This window comes from Phascolarctos cinereus, unplaced genomic scaffold, assembly GCF_003287225.1.
Source record: "Phascolarctos cinereus isolate Bilbo 61053 unplaced genomic scaffold, phaCin_HiC Scaffold_2;HRSCAF=192, whole genome shotgun sequence".
NCBI classification, from domain to species: Eukaryota; Metazoa; Chordata; class Mammalia; order Diprotodontia; family Phascolarctidae; genus Phascolarctos; species Phascolarctos cinereus.
This window is the reverse complement of record NW_027555625.1, coordinates 37,226,999-37,241,896: the sequence shown is the minus strand read 5'-3', so window position 1 is coordinate 37,241,896 and position 14,898 is coordinate 37,226,999. Positions and strand designations below refer to the sequence as shown.

The 14,898-nt window shown below is 34.5% G+C and overlaps 1 long non-coding RNA gene across 1 annotated transcript in view; it reads right to left on the bottom strand.

The window, feature by feature from the left end:
- Positions 1-1,749: 1,749 nt before the first annotated feature.
- The window catches only part of LOC110204692 (uncharacterized), a 22,810-nt gene continuing 9,661 nt past the window's right edge, over positions 1,750-14,898 (bottom strand). Inside the window, exons 3-4 of the long non-coding RNA XR_013484445.1 lie at positions 3,512-3,607; positions 1,750-2,046 (exon numbers count right to left, since the gene is read on the bottom strand). This is a non-coding gene — a long non-coding RNA (uncharacterized LOC110204692). The remainder of the gene's footprint in view (positions 2,047-3,511; positions 3,608-14,898) is intronic.

Below are 14,898 nucleotides of genomic sequence, written 5' to 3'. Positions count from 1 at the left end.
AGAGGAGGAGCGTGGCAGTGGTGGTCCCTGCCCCTGCACACAGGCAGGTTTCAGGGCTATTCCTACAGTCGAGCCGCCAATATAGTGACTTGCTCTCTCTGACACTGGAGAGCACTAAGGACCGTGTCCTTTGTGTCTTGAATCTATGTGATAAGATTGATCTAGAAAACTTTCAGTATCTCCACACTTCATGTAAGACCTGGGCTTGGATAGTTTGGACCAAGCAGAAATGATCATTTGATATTAATTATAATATAAATCCTTTGGAGGATGTCTCCTGTTTTCATAATCATCAGATTTTACTGTTTGAGGAAGATTAAACATAATACAATTCAAGTTTTCATAACATTTAGATGCGCAAAGACTTCTGGGGCATCCTGTATAATATAAACTAGAAAGGACCCCATGAACATTAGCTAGCATTATATGTCAATTTAGGAATATAAGAACTGGTTGTACATTTCAAGGTTGAATTGACTTCCCTGTATTTGTATCAATTATTAGTTATAATTCCAAGCCTTTATGGTCCACACTGGCTACCGAAATGACTATGAGCAGAAGCAGCACCAGCAACATCAGGAACACAGCTCAGATTATGATATATTCCTCAAGCACCGTCAGTAATTATTCATCGCTCATTAGGCTCAGGCTCACCTCCTGGCCAAGAGGTCATCCCCAAGCATCCTGCATATCATATGCCCAGGATTACCCGGGATCAAAATTCATACTAAGGCTCTCCCAATATTACTAGCAGTAACCTCTGCTCGACCAGCATAACCTTTCGCTCCCTGAAGGTCCATGGGAGGATAACACTAAATCTTTGCCCCTTAAGAGGTCAGAGTTCTCTTTTCCCATGAAGCCTAAATAAGGACTCTCTGAACTGCATCTAGGGACTCAGAATCACAGTCTAGTTAGCTGGGGGAATCTTCCCACACTTCTTACATTCATGAAGACTCACTCTAGTGTGAATTCTCTGATGGACATAAAGTAGTGTCCTCAGCCAAAGGCCTCCTACATGCATTACACTCTTAAGGTTTGTTTCTTGAATGAATTCTTTGGTGTTGAGTAATGGTATCCTCTCTCTCAAGATCTTCCCACATTTATTACATTTATAAGGTCTCTTTCCAATATGAACACTTTGATGTCAAGTAAATATGAGCTGTAGGGGATGGCCTTTCCACACTCCTTACACTTATAAAGAATGTCTCGATGTGAATTTTCTAACATACAGTAATGTGTCTTTGTCTGAAAGCCTTCTGACATTGACTACATTCCTAAGTTTTCTCTCCAGTATGAATTCTCTGATGCACAGTAAGCTGTGACTTACTCATGAAGTTCTTGCCACATACAGTACACTGATAAGATTTCTCTACAGTGAATTTTAATGTCAAATAAGTCCTGAGTTATATGGGAAATCCTTCCCACACTCCTTCCATTCAAAAAGAATATCTCCAATATGAATTTTCTGATGCAGAGTAAGTTGTGTCTTAATCCTGAAGGCCTTCCCACATTCACAACATTCATAAGGTTCTCTCCAGTGTGAACTCTTTGATGGCGTAAGTTCTGAGTTGTAAAGAAAAGCTTCCCACACACCTTACATTTGTAAAGCATCTCTCCAGCATGAATCCTCTGGTGCACAGAAAATAGTGTCTTACTTCTGAGGCCTCCATACATTCACAACATTCATAAGTTTCTCTTCACTATGAATTTTTTGATATTGATAAGACCTGAGTTGTGAAACCTTCCTACACTCCTTACATTCATAAAGAAAGTCTCCAGTATGAATTTTCTGATGCTCAGTGTGATGTCCCTTACTTTTGAAGGCCTGTCCACATTCACTACATTCATAAGGTTTCTGTCCATTATGAATTCTTTTATAATGAACAAATTCTGAGTAGTAGAGAAAAGCTTTCCCACACTCCTTATATTCATAAAGAATATCTCCAATACGAATTCTCTGATGCACTGTAAGTCATGAATTACTTCTGAAGGCCTTCCCACGTTCATTACATTCAGGAGATTTCTCTCCGGTAAATTCTCTGCTCTCTGAAAGGAAGAATAAAGAGCTGATTAAACTGGCCTTTTTTTTTTTAACCCTTTCCCAAGGTTCTTAGTCGTTCAAAGATTTTAGAGCTGTTCTCTTGCGTTCTCCCTAGTTTCACTACTCACTAAGGATCAATTTATCTTATGTGAAAGTTTGATGACTCAAAGGTAACCTATGTAAATGAATTCATTTGAGATAAAATTACCAGAGGGGGATGAATGAACCCTTATCCAACTTTCATTGGCTGATATTTGAATAGGATAAGACTATTCAGAAAAAAAACAGATGACTTATGATATAATATCATATCATATCATATCATATTTCCTTACCCTTTGAGGTGAAAATAGGAAAGGAAAAGACTGAACAGTTTAAGGGGGAGACATAGATACATGAAGTAAACAGAATAAAGGAGAAATATGAGGGAAAAAATGTGACAATTGTTGCCATAAATTTCCTCTAAAAATCCAACATATCTACTTTGTAAGGAATTGATTGAGATTCATAAGAGTAAGACATACAGGTATTTTTGACAAGAGAAATTATTAATTGACTGAAACAGTACTGAACCTCTGGTAATCAAAGAAATTAAAATGAAAACAATTAGGAAGTACCAATAAATAGCCATTAGATTAGCAAAACTTCTTTAAAATGATAAATTTTGGCAGTGATGTTGAAATTGGTATTTAAGCTACTGCTGCCATTTTTCTTAAAAGTAACACAGCAATTTTAGCTAGTGGTACAAAACTGTTCATATCATTTGACACAATGGTCCCACTGCTAGGTCTGCATCCTTAAAATGTTACCAAAAACAAAGAATGCTCTAAATTTTTCACAACTTTTTGTGAAACAGCGAAGTAATGAAAACCTATAGGTCCAATACTGGAGTTATGGCCACACAAGCCCTGTCATATAAACATGTTGTTATGCCTTTATAAACATAATTTCAGAACATAAAGAAAAATAGGATGATATATAACATGATAAACTGAAGAAAGAGGAATTAGATTAGGATTAAGTATTTTAAAAAATAACAGCATCAAAGGAACATAATCATAAAAAGAAAACATAAGGAATTATGGAAGAGAACTCAGAAGCAAAAGGAGTACATTACTTTATACCTTAAGCAATGTGCACATTTTAAAAGGGAGAATGAATTCATGCAAGTGAGGCAGGAGAATGCCTGCTTATGGTAAGATAATCTTCAATGAACAGAATAGAAATAACTGCCTTGTACTGAGGCAACAAATTTCTTTGAGAGTAGAGGTACATTTCAGTAAGGAGATACACAGTAAGAGTAACTTTTTGAGGTAAAAAAATGAATTTTTTAAAGTCTCAGCTCCTCTTAACAGGCGTGAGAAACTTTGATAAACTACTTTGTTCAACATTTTACAAGAGCTTTGACCTAAAATGAACAACACATCAGTATTTTGCAATGACTCATCTGGTTCATTTTTATGTAGTCACCTGGAAAGTTGCTTCTTTGAATATCTGCCTCTGACATCCAAGGTGATTCCATTCTTTCCATCTGGTAGATCATATCTGGTTTAGAAACTGCAAATCCTGTTCATTGAAAAAGAAAAAGTGCTAAGGAGTCATTTCAGAATTCCATCATAAAACAGATAGATGAAATACTCCTCCCAACTCTTAGTAGAAAGGGCTTTTAAGGGTGCTGAATGTATCTTATACCACCAAGGGCACTATGTTAGCTGATTCTGAGATTTTTTTTCAACCATGCAGAGTGCAATGGGTTGGTTGAAGGGAAAAGTAGGGGTTTTTTTCTCTCTTTTTTACTTAAGATGGCAGAGGGAGAAGAAATCAATTTTTTTAAAGCTTAATAAAAGTCTTTAGATCAGAAAACTTAATAAAAGAACTCAAAACTAGTTCAGCCTCTCTTTGGGAAAAAAATAGGCATGCTACGTACCTCAAAGATAGCACAAAGGACCATTGAAGAATATTCTGTGTTAAGGTAGCATGGAATACTGAATAGGACTTAGAAAAAAATAGTTCATTTGACTCACTGCCTCTTAGATAGTGGAAACACTGTGTATGATGAAACCTACATTGAGATTAAAAAGAAAATCTTTTTCACCCTCGGATGTCATTGGTCCACTGCACCACCTGGCTGCCCCTACTTGATCCCTTACTTCTGAAAGAACTGACAGATAACAATTGCTGAGCCTGTGACTGTGATGTTGCAAGATCATGAACAACGGGAGAGGAACAACAGGAGAAACAGGAATGTTTTTTTCAAAAAACAGAAGAGAACAGGATCAGGAAATTGTGGTGCCATGCTGTTCAGTCCTGTTCAATTCTTCCTAACCCCGTTTGGGGTTTTCTTTGCAAAGATGCTGGAGTTGTTTGCCATTGCCTTCTCTGGCTCAATTTAGGGGTAAGAAAACTGAACTTTAAACAAGGTTAAATGACTTGCCCTGAGTCACAGAGCTAATAAAAGTTTAAGGCCAAATTTGAACTCTAGTCCTGCTGACCCACTCTGTGGACTGTGCCATCTAACTCTTCTCATAGTCTCAGTGAGTGCTTTTATCATCGCACAAAATTCTAGGTTGTATTCTCAAATGTTATTGATTTGTTTGTTTTTGCATTGCCTTTCCCTGCACAAATATATATTTCCCTTTCCCTATACAAAGAAGCATTCCTCATAACAAGGAATAAAAAGAGAAAGCAGTTCAAGAAATCCAATTAACACCTTTGTTGATTCAGACAGTGTAAGTTACGTTCCACAAATATAACCCAAGTAGCGGCCTTTGAGCCCCGAAGACCTGAGTTCAACTCTGGCCTCAGATATTTGATACTTACTAGCTGTGTGACCCTGGGCAAGTCACATAATCCTGACTGCCTCAGCCAAAAAAAAAAACCCCTCTAATTAACATCTTTATTGACTCAGACAGTATAAGTCATATTCCACAAATATAACCCACCACATATGCAATGAGGGGAAGAAGAAATAAAAAAAGGGGGGAGGTGTATCTGTCTTCCCCTGCTCTTCTGAGATATTGTTACTTTGAAAATAAGAGAGACAAGATGTATCATTGCATTTTATAATATATATTCCTTGAGGGGAAAATAGCCCCAGGCAAATTAAAAGGTAGTCAGATTTACAAAATGTATTATATTAAATGTGTTTTATATGTCTCATAATTTTACCATGGATGTTTATTTTCAAGAAGAGGAAATAATTAAAAATGTCTTCTCACTTCTGACATCCTTTCCTGTTGCATGACTATCACTCAAGTGGAAATTATGAAACACAAGAGTTTACTTAACTCTTAAGTGATAAACATGTATTTATTTCTTTATTGTTTCCCTAGGTCAAAGAAAGTGTTTTTCTAAACACTGTGGAGTGTTGTTTAATCTTTTAAAACATTTATTAAAAAAAACAAACCCAAGCTATAGTTAACTTGCTGCATTAAGTGATTCTTAGAAATAAAACTCCTTCACTCCCCTTCATTTGTCTAAAAGAATGATTTATGTGGTTTTTTTTCCCCTGTAAACTTTTCCTATTGTAATTTGGGTATGTTTGATTGTATCTTGTACTGTAAAGATATAGGTAGTGTGGTTTTTTATTCAGTTGTAAAAGAATTATACTTCAAAAAGATTTTTTTTTTGTCAGAATGTAAAGTTCCACATGGGTCTTATAATGATTTAAAATGTTATAAAAGTACTTAAGCTATACTTTTGATATCATAATGTACATTCATGTTAAATTGATCAGAATCTTTGCTAATATTTGAAAATATATTGTAATATCAAGTAACAGGATAGGAGAATGTATAACTTGATGTTATAAAATCTTTTACTTTAAAATTGAACTACAAAAACCTCAAATATAATCTGACTGTACTCTAGATTTTGAGAAAACAGATTTGAAGTAGTTCACAGGTATGGTAGGAATAAAATGCATTGGTCTTCCTAGCTCCAGATGTTGTGTCTTATGCATTTTGCCAACATGCCTAGTGTTGCCAGCACTGAGCAACTAGCACTAGAGCCGGCCCTCAACAAATTCCCCCTTTCAATTTTGCAAGCAGCTTGAGGTGATGAAACACAGTATGATGAATAACACTGCCCAAGAAAATGCATGAATCTCGCCTAAGCTGTGGTGAGCTATCTTAAGAGACAGGGAAAGAAGAAACACAAAATTAACACAAAACATAGCCAAAGTAGAAAATACAATAGCAAGCTAAATACATTTTTAAAAGGATTAAGTTGATCTATCCAAATTAACAATTTGTTTGCAATATCTTCAGGATCAATACCATCAATATGAGATTCAGCTACTTCATGTTGTATTTTGGATAATTGGCTAATTTCCCATGTAATATTTTCAGAGTGCCATGCACCCTGGAGCTTATTTAATATTTGTTCAATGATTGCCTTAACATTAGTGAAATTTGAATACACATATGGAGTTACACAGATAAAATCATATTTCAAATTGAAGTATGTTGTTAATAGTCCTATTTGTCTTCCTAAAGCTATCACTGACTGCTCTAAAACATCCAATTCTTGTTGCATCATAGCATCTATTTTAATTTGATGTTGTAAAACCACAGACCAATTATTAGCATACTAAGCAGTTCAAAATTGGCAGTAATATCATGAGGGGTATTAATATTGAAGGTAATATTAGAATTGTGCCAGGCCCCCAACAGGTGGGCACTTGTCTTATCTCATGAGATATTAGGATCTGAAGCATCATAGGGTAGCAGGTAATATAAATATATGAATATCTATAATCATATTGCAATAGCAACCTTGTTTTCAAGGGTTCTAACTTATCTGCTAAATACAATGTTGATTGTTCTAATAAATTGACTTTATACAATATATCAATAGCTTCTTGTGCATTAAGTACTAAACATATATTTTTTGCTAAGTCATATACAAATTATGCAGTTTAGATTTCAGATTGTAGCACAATAGATGAAACAGTAGTAGATACAATAAAAGAAGCAACAATGATTAAACCAATAATAAGGAGACCAATAATTTGTTTTGATTGACTTAAGGAGGAAGTAATAATTTGAAGAACATGTTCACCAGAATTCTGGAACTATCCGTGTGAAATGTTGGTAGGAAAATAGCAAAAGATGATTGTCCTACCAAAAGTACAATATAGTCATTATTATCAATACATTGTTTGAGAGTATAATTGACACAAATAACATTCTATTCAAAAGTAGCATTGGATTGAGTAAAATTTACATATCCATTAGACAAACTGGTATTAAAAACTGATTTAACAAGAAAAAGACAAGATTCAATATTGTTGCTAAATTTTGAAAAACATATAGGTGGTCCTGGATGCTAGAGATCTGAGGGTAAGTGCAACATTGACTTTGTCCTGGAGATAGGGATCTTCTTGTCTTCTGAATATACAGGTGTTATTAGTATATGTATAGTCCCAATTTGTCCATATATGTGAGGGGTTGCATCCAGGGTGGAAGAGGAAAATAAGTCCAGTGCTGAGCACTCTGTACATGACACACTTTAGCAGAAAGTAAAGCTACTATTGTTAAAAATACAAGTTCGGGAGTCTTCCCTTACTCGATGAGAGGGAGCTTTCACTGGACCCCATGTGGGAAGGCAACTTGTCACTGTAGATTGGCTCCTTCTGTGCTTTCCCCGAATTCTCATACTCTGTATTCAAGCTGTGAGTTGTTATATACACTCCGACATCTTTCTCCGGTATCCGGACAGGTTTATCAAAGTTATCTGAAAAAAATACAAGCACACCCTCATGCCCTCATTAGTAATGGATCCAGTAATGGATCCGGGCCTCTGGATGTTTTTAGGCTGGAGTGTACTCATCTTTGTTAATATTTAGAAAATTAATAGCCAATTATAAAAATTAATAGCCAATTGTCAAGAATTAATAACTAATTATCAATGTGGGGTAATAGCCCAGAATCCACCTTTTCTTGTTTAAAAAGAATAATTTTAATATCTTTGTTTTTAATTATGTAAAATGTTTGTGATCAGAGAAATGTTATAAAAAGTATAAAAGGAAAAAATGTTTTGCTAATGGAAGCTTCTCAGGAGCATTATCTGTTTTAATTTGTTTAAGTATACTCATAATTGTGAAGGCTTGTAAAATATGATTGATCACAAGTTTCATTGTTCTTCTTGTTTGTAAAGCGGCAAAAATGAAAGAAGAAAAAATATCCATTATAACATGAATATAAGAAAGCTTTTCAAAAGAAGGCATATAAGTTATATCCAGCTGTCAAATATGTTTGGGAGAAAAGCCTCTCGAAACATTTCAGACAGGCTATTAATTAAAAAATAATCATTATTCTTTATAGTATGTTTCTAATACTGTAGGAGTTTATTCAAAAATAGTCACAAAATGTTATCCTTTCTACTGTTAAGATTGTTGTATTGGCAGAATATAGTTAATAAAAGGCTCAATAAAAGCTTAATAAAAATTAAGTGCCAGCATTGTAGTTAAGAATCAATAATGGCATTGCTTTCAGTGTATAATTGTGTGTGAGTAATAAATTTTAACTTTACAGTCTCTATATTTTGAGAGACATAAACAGATTACTCGTTATCAGAAACAACATTAATAGGCTTATAATATCCTGCTATACCTGTACTTAACCCTTCGGTGAATGTCATGGGTGCTGAAGGAATGGGGTTAAATTTAACAATCTTTTTGAAATACCTGTGAATAATTGGTTAAAAAGATTAGTATCTTAAGAAATAAGTAATTATCAATATCAATATGACCAGAAGAAATAGTAATAGCAATTTGTCAATCCTCTAAAGAGGAAACAAGAGTGCCTAATTTGTCTTTTATTATAAGGTTGATTAATGACAGAAAGTAAATTTCCTGTAAGTTAAAAATTGTAGGGGACACTGGAGTACTAAGAATACCACCTGGTACCTCTTCATTTAAAGAAATACGGGTGAGTTGAGCTTCAGGAATTTTTCTGTTCGACTAAATAAAGCTCCTGTTTTGCTTCAGGAGTTAATGTCCTAGGGGAATTTAGATTAGGATCTCCTCTAAGTGTAAAAAAGAAATTACACAAGTGTTCTGTACTAATTTAGAGTGCTGGTCGAAGCCAATTAATATCCTCTAAGAGCATTTTGAAAATCATAAAATGTTTTTAAAGAATCAAGGCATAAGTGTATTTTTTTTTATTGTTTTACTCTTGTTTTGGTGACCATATGACCTAGGTAGGGAAATGGAGATTTTTCTTAAACTTTTTCTGGGGCTATAATAAGCCCATATTCTTGTACAGCTAATTGAAGCTAAGGTAATAAATGTGTGAGTTTGTTTTTTAGTGGAACAGCTACAAAGTATGTCACTATATAATGTATTATTTTTGCATTGAGAAATTTTTTCCTAATTGGTTGTATAGCTTTATTAACAAAATTTTGACACATTGTAGGGCTATTTTTCATGCCTTGAGGAAGGACTTTCTATTGAAACGTGGTTGCAGGGTGTTCTGCATTAACACTGGGTAAAAAAGCAAAACAACATTTGTCAGCTTCTTGCAGTGGAATAGTAAAAAAGCAATCTTTTAAATCAATAACTATCAAAGGCTAGGAAACAGAATTCATAATGGGTGAAGGGAGACTTCATTAATAGCTCAGAGGTCATGAAGCACCCTCCATTTCGCTGACTTCATTTTAATAACAAAAAGAGGTGAATTCCAAGAATTTGTAAAGAGTTCTATGTGTCCTTTTAAAAGTCTTGTTCAACTAATTGCTTTACTGTAAAATGCTTCCTTTTTGTCAAAAGCCACTGTTCCACCCAAACTTAATAACAGATCCCCTAAGATGTAAAATATTGTGCCTCCACAAATTAAAGGGAATTAATTGAGTTTCAGCTATCTATTATTTCACTTAGTTTAAATTCATCTTAAAATAATTTATTAGTGGTGATCTACTAGGCAGGCTAAAGCTAATTAGTATCTTTAAGAGTTTTTAAAGAATCTTGCCCATTTTGTAATATTTTGGGGGTCTAACTGTGGGCTGTGAAACAATATGTCCAAAGTAAGCAAAGGGTGCTTTCTTTTGTGCCTTATCAGGAGTAATTATAAATCTTTGAGACTGAAGAGCTTGTTAAAGCTCACCCATTAATAAGGAGAGTTCGCTAGTAAATAGAACAACTGTAAAATTTATCATCCATATAATAAATTATTTTTTTCTGGGAATATCTCTGCCTAACAAGTTTAATAGTGTGATGAACAAAATTTTTGCACATGGTAGAAAACATTCCTTCTTAAAGGAACATAATAGGAAAACTTCAAATACTAATTTAATAGAGATGACTATACCCAAATTAAAACTCAAAACAGTTAGTTATAGTCGTAAGAATCTTTTGCCTTAAATAGCAAGTTTTACTAATCATGGCTTAAAGCCAGATATAGTTAATTTTACTCCCATGGAGTTGTAATAAGTAACAAAGATTTAGTAGGACACACATACATAAGAGATTTCACTTAACATCTTTCTTTTTCAAATTTAAACTTGTTCTGGGGGCAGCTAGTTGGCACACTGGATAGAGCACCGGCCCTGAAGTCAGGAGGACCTGAGTTCAAATCCGGCCTCAGACCAAAACTTAACACTTACTAGCTGTGTGACTCTGGGCAAGTCACTTAACCCCAGTTGCCTTAAAAAAAAAAGTCAGAAATTTAAACTTGTTCTGGTAAAAAAGCCAATTATTAGAAATCATTTCTATCTATTATATATAAAGTTGCAATTTCTCAGCAAGTTAAGTTCATTGTTTAAGAACTGCATAATCCTAACAAGTTCTTTTTTTCTTCTTTTCTTTTCTTTCTTTTTTTTTTTTTTTTGATTTTTCCTCAGGACAGATGACCTTGCCCAACAGATAGTTACCAGGAGCCCAGGCAAATTTACAAAGTAGAGGGAATTGCCTTGTGCCCCTCCTTTTCACTCATAAGTAATTAAAAATTCTAGGTTTTAACATTAAAACATTAACATTTAACATTAAAACATTTAACATTAAAATCAAATAACTTAATTAACAATCTGGTAATTTTCATAAGTGATAGTCAACTTGTTTTAGCTATAAACTATTCTTTAATTACAGGTAAAGATGGAAATACCTGATTTTCTAATTGACAGTTATAAAACATTATGAGACAAAATTAACTGGACTTGATAAAATAATTTAGCTGTTTTTTACACAGCTTTCCCCTATCTTTCAGTCTTTAATTCACATTTTAATAGAATCTAAATTATTAAAAATTGTTTGACATAGCACAACACAATACAAAAGTTTACCAATTTGTAACAATACTAGATTTTTAAAACTTGAAACATATTACTGATTTGAATGAGCTAAATTATCTTTTGATTGCGTTCCAAATACATTAAAAAAAACTTTTCATTAATATCTCCTATTCACTATTCTCATTCTGTCTCTCACACCCCAACTTGGCCAGGGTTGGAATGCGAGAGAAAGGAAGAGAATATTTTCCAACAACTTATCTTGATAATCTTTCAATTTTACACCCAAAGCTTTGGCCAGAGCTTTAGAATGCAAAAAGGAAATAATTTTTTCCTAACAATTCTCAAAAAGTTTCCAAACCTTTTTACTTTCAAAACCTCTAATCACACTGTGCAAATAAATTATACCTTCCTTATGCTTGCTACACATACTCCTTTCTCCTACATGCTTAAACTTACTTGCCTTTTACAAATCATAAAACCTAAATAATAAAATATTTTTTCTCTCCTTCTATCCCCATCCACCTGCTCCTGGGAGGAGGCTGGTATTAGGGAGGGGGGAAAGGGGAGAAAGCTAGCTGGCTGCAAAAGGTTTCAGATTACACACATACACACAGATACTCACATAGAACAGATAACATAATGACAGAGAGACTCTCGGTTCAGAGAGTTCATAAATCCCCTACACAAAGCAGACAACTCCTTTAGAGAATGAGCTTTCTCCACTTCTGTTGTTTAAGAGAAAGGGAATACACATCTTTCACCTCATCCTCTCCTGCAATTCTAAGTTTCTCATCAAATAGTCTATTCGTCTCTTCTTCTTCCTCTCTTCCAGCCCCCGCATTTACCCTGGGCACTTTTGTTGCTAATGGCACATTCTCTGGAGGAGTGAGACATATTTTTAGCATGTTCCAAAATTACTGTAGCTGACTATTTGTAACAAATAAACTCCTTTCTGTCACTATTTCATTGAAAAGTTTTAGATAGCATTCTTTGTCTATGATTCCGCTTTGTGTTTGACCCATACTTTCAATCCCAGGCACGCCTCCCAAAACTGAAAGTAAGTGTGCGTGGCCGTTTCAAAGCAACACTATCTTTTGTGCTCGAGCCCCTTTTCCTTTCTATTCTTATGCTCTATTACCGAGCCTTTATTCTATCTTATCTCTAATCTCCCACTAAGCCTGGTGACCTTAGCCCTAAAACTGCTAAGGGATAATTTGTAATGACTGTCGCTCCCTTTTCCTTGAATCCGCAGCGTCCAGCTGCCAAGGACCTTGTTCCACAGCGTAATAGCCGCCAAGGGTTTTTTCTTTTCTATACAGTATACACCACAAGAGGGATTGAGTATGTGACCTTGGCCCTGTCAATACACATCCCTGGCTTCAGTTTCTTCATTTGTAAAATGAATGGCATGGAAGCCATCATCATTGTAGGCCATTCTAAATCCTCTGATCTTGAGTGAAGAGAATACTTGGAGAAATGAACTAGGCCATCTTACATGTTCTAGATAACAAGCAAAACTGGGACAAGATATAAGAGAGCTGAAGGTGCTAGATGCTAATCCACTGTGCTCTGCACTCCTGGATTCAAATCACTTTCTTGTGGATGTCTTTCACCTATGTTCCCATCATCCTGAAAGTGTCCTATGTGTGCGGCTCTACCCCCCTGAAAATGTCTGACCTCATGTCATCTCAGATGGTAAGCAAGGTCAGGCTTAGATAACATATGGATAGGAGATTGCCTAGGAATGTTTGCTACTGCATCTGAGAATCAGCACAGTGTAATTCATACAGTACTGGACTTGGAATAAGGAAGGCTTAATTTCAAATCTCACCTCACAAATTTAGTGTAATTCTGCGCAAGTCACTCTGTCTCTCTTTGCTTCAGTTTCCTCATCTACAAAATAAGGCTTTGGTCTCAATGGCCCCTCGATGAAATTTTAAAAATTAACCAAAATCTGCTTTTCCCCCCCAAATCCATGGTGTCTTTTGTCCTCAGTCCTCTGGAATTATGGATAGTCATTCAGTTGATTAGAATTCTTACACCTTTAAAAATTGCATTTTTAAAAACAATATTATTGTTAATTTATAGTTCTTCCCCTGGCTCTGTTCATTTTACTCTGCATCATTGTTCATACTATTTTTTCCATGTCTCATTAATTAATTAATTAATCAATTTATTTATTTATTTATTTTTGGTCAGAGTAAAGTTTTTTTGTCTTTGTTGTTTATTTTCTTTTTTTTAACTTAATAGTATTTTTTCAATTTCACATATACTTTTCAACATTTATTTTTGTAAGATTTTGAATTATACGTTTTTCTCTGCCCTCCCCAAGACAGCAATTATGTAAAAGTTATACCTGTGCAATCATGCTAAACATATTTCCACATTAATCACATTCTGAAAGAGGAATCAGAACAAAACGGAAAAACCACAAGAAAGAAAAACAAAAATAGTGAACTCGGTATATTTCAATCTGCATTCAGACTCCACAGTTCTTTCTCTGGATGTGGTTCTATCACGATTCTTTTACAATTACCTTGGATCGTTGTATTGCTGAGAAGAGCTAAGTCTGTCATAGTTGATAATTGCACAATGTTGCTGTGAACAATATGCTGGTTCTGCTCACTTCACCTAGCATCAGTTCATGTAAGTCTTTCCAGGTTTTTTCCAAAATCCACCTTCTCATAATTTCTTATAGAACAATAGTATTCCATTACATCCATATTCCACAACTTGTTCAGCCATTAACCCATGTTTCTTTTAAATCATCTATTTCCTCTTTTCTCCTCCCAGCTCCTTTCTTTCTCTGTTTTTAGAAATACATTTTCTCTTAAGGGCTGCTTTGGCCACACCTTAAAATTTGGTATTTTGCATTAGTATTGTCATATTTAACAAAATCATCTATCATTTCTATAATTTCTTCAGTTACCTATTCTTTAGAATTTGTTCAACCTCCATTGGACTTTAATCTCTTTTTTTCACTGGCCCATTAAAAATATGGCTTTCACTGTTGTCATTAAAGAATGTGTATAATAATTCTGGTTTTCTGAATTTGTGAGGATTTTGTATCCAAATATATTATCAATTTTTGCTAAGATTCAAACCCAGGTGAGAAACATGTATACTCTTTTAAATACTCATTCAATATTCAAAACTAGTTTAAGATATCTAAATTTTCTAAAATTGTATACAGGTCATGACTTCTTATTTATTGTTTGGCAAGATTTATTTAGGGTTAAAATGGCTATATTGGGGTAATCCATTATTATATTTTTATTGTCCATTTCTCTTTATAATTCATTTAGTTTTTCCTTTAAGTCTTTAGCTGTGATGTCATTTAGCACACATATTTTAAGAATTGAAATTCAATCACTGTCTATGTTGCCTTTCTGAAAAACATAATTTTTCCATTTATCTCTTTTAATTAAGTCTATTTTTGCTGTTGCCTTGTCTGAAATCACAGTCAAGTCAATGGTGATACATCTGGGCTGCAAGCCAGGGTGACTGGGAATATGGTGGTCCCCTGGAGAGTAATAAAGAAGGCAGGAAGACGGGAGAGTTGGGGGGGGGAAGATTGTGATGTACCTCACTTGGGGAGCAGGGAGAAATGTCTTGTTTTGAAATGTTCA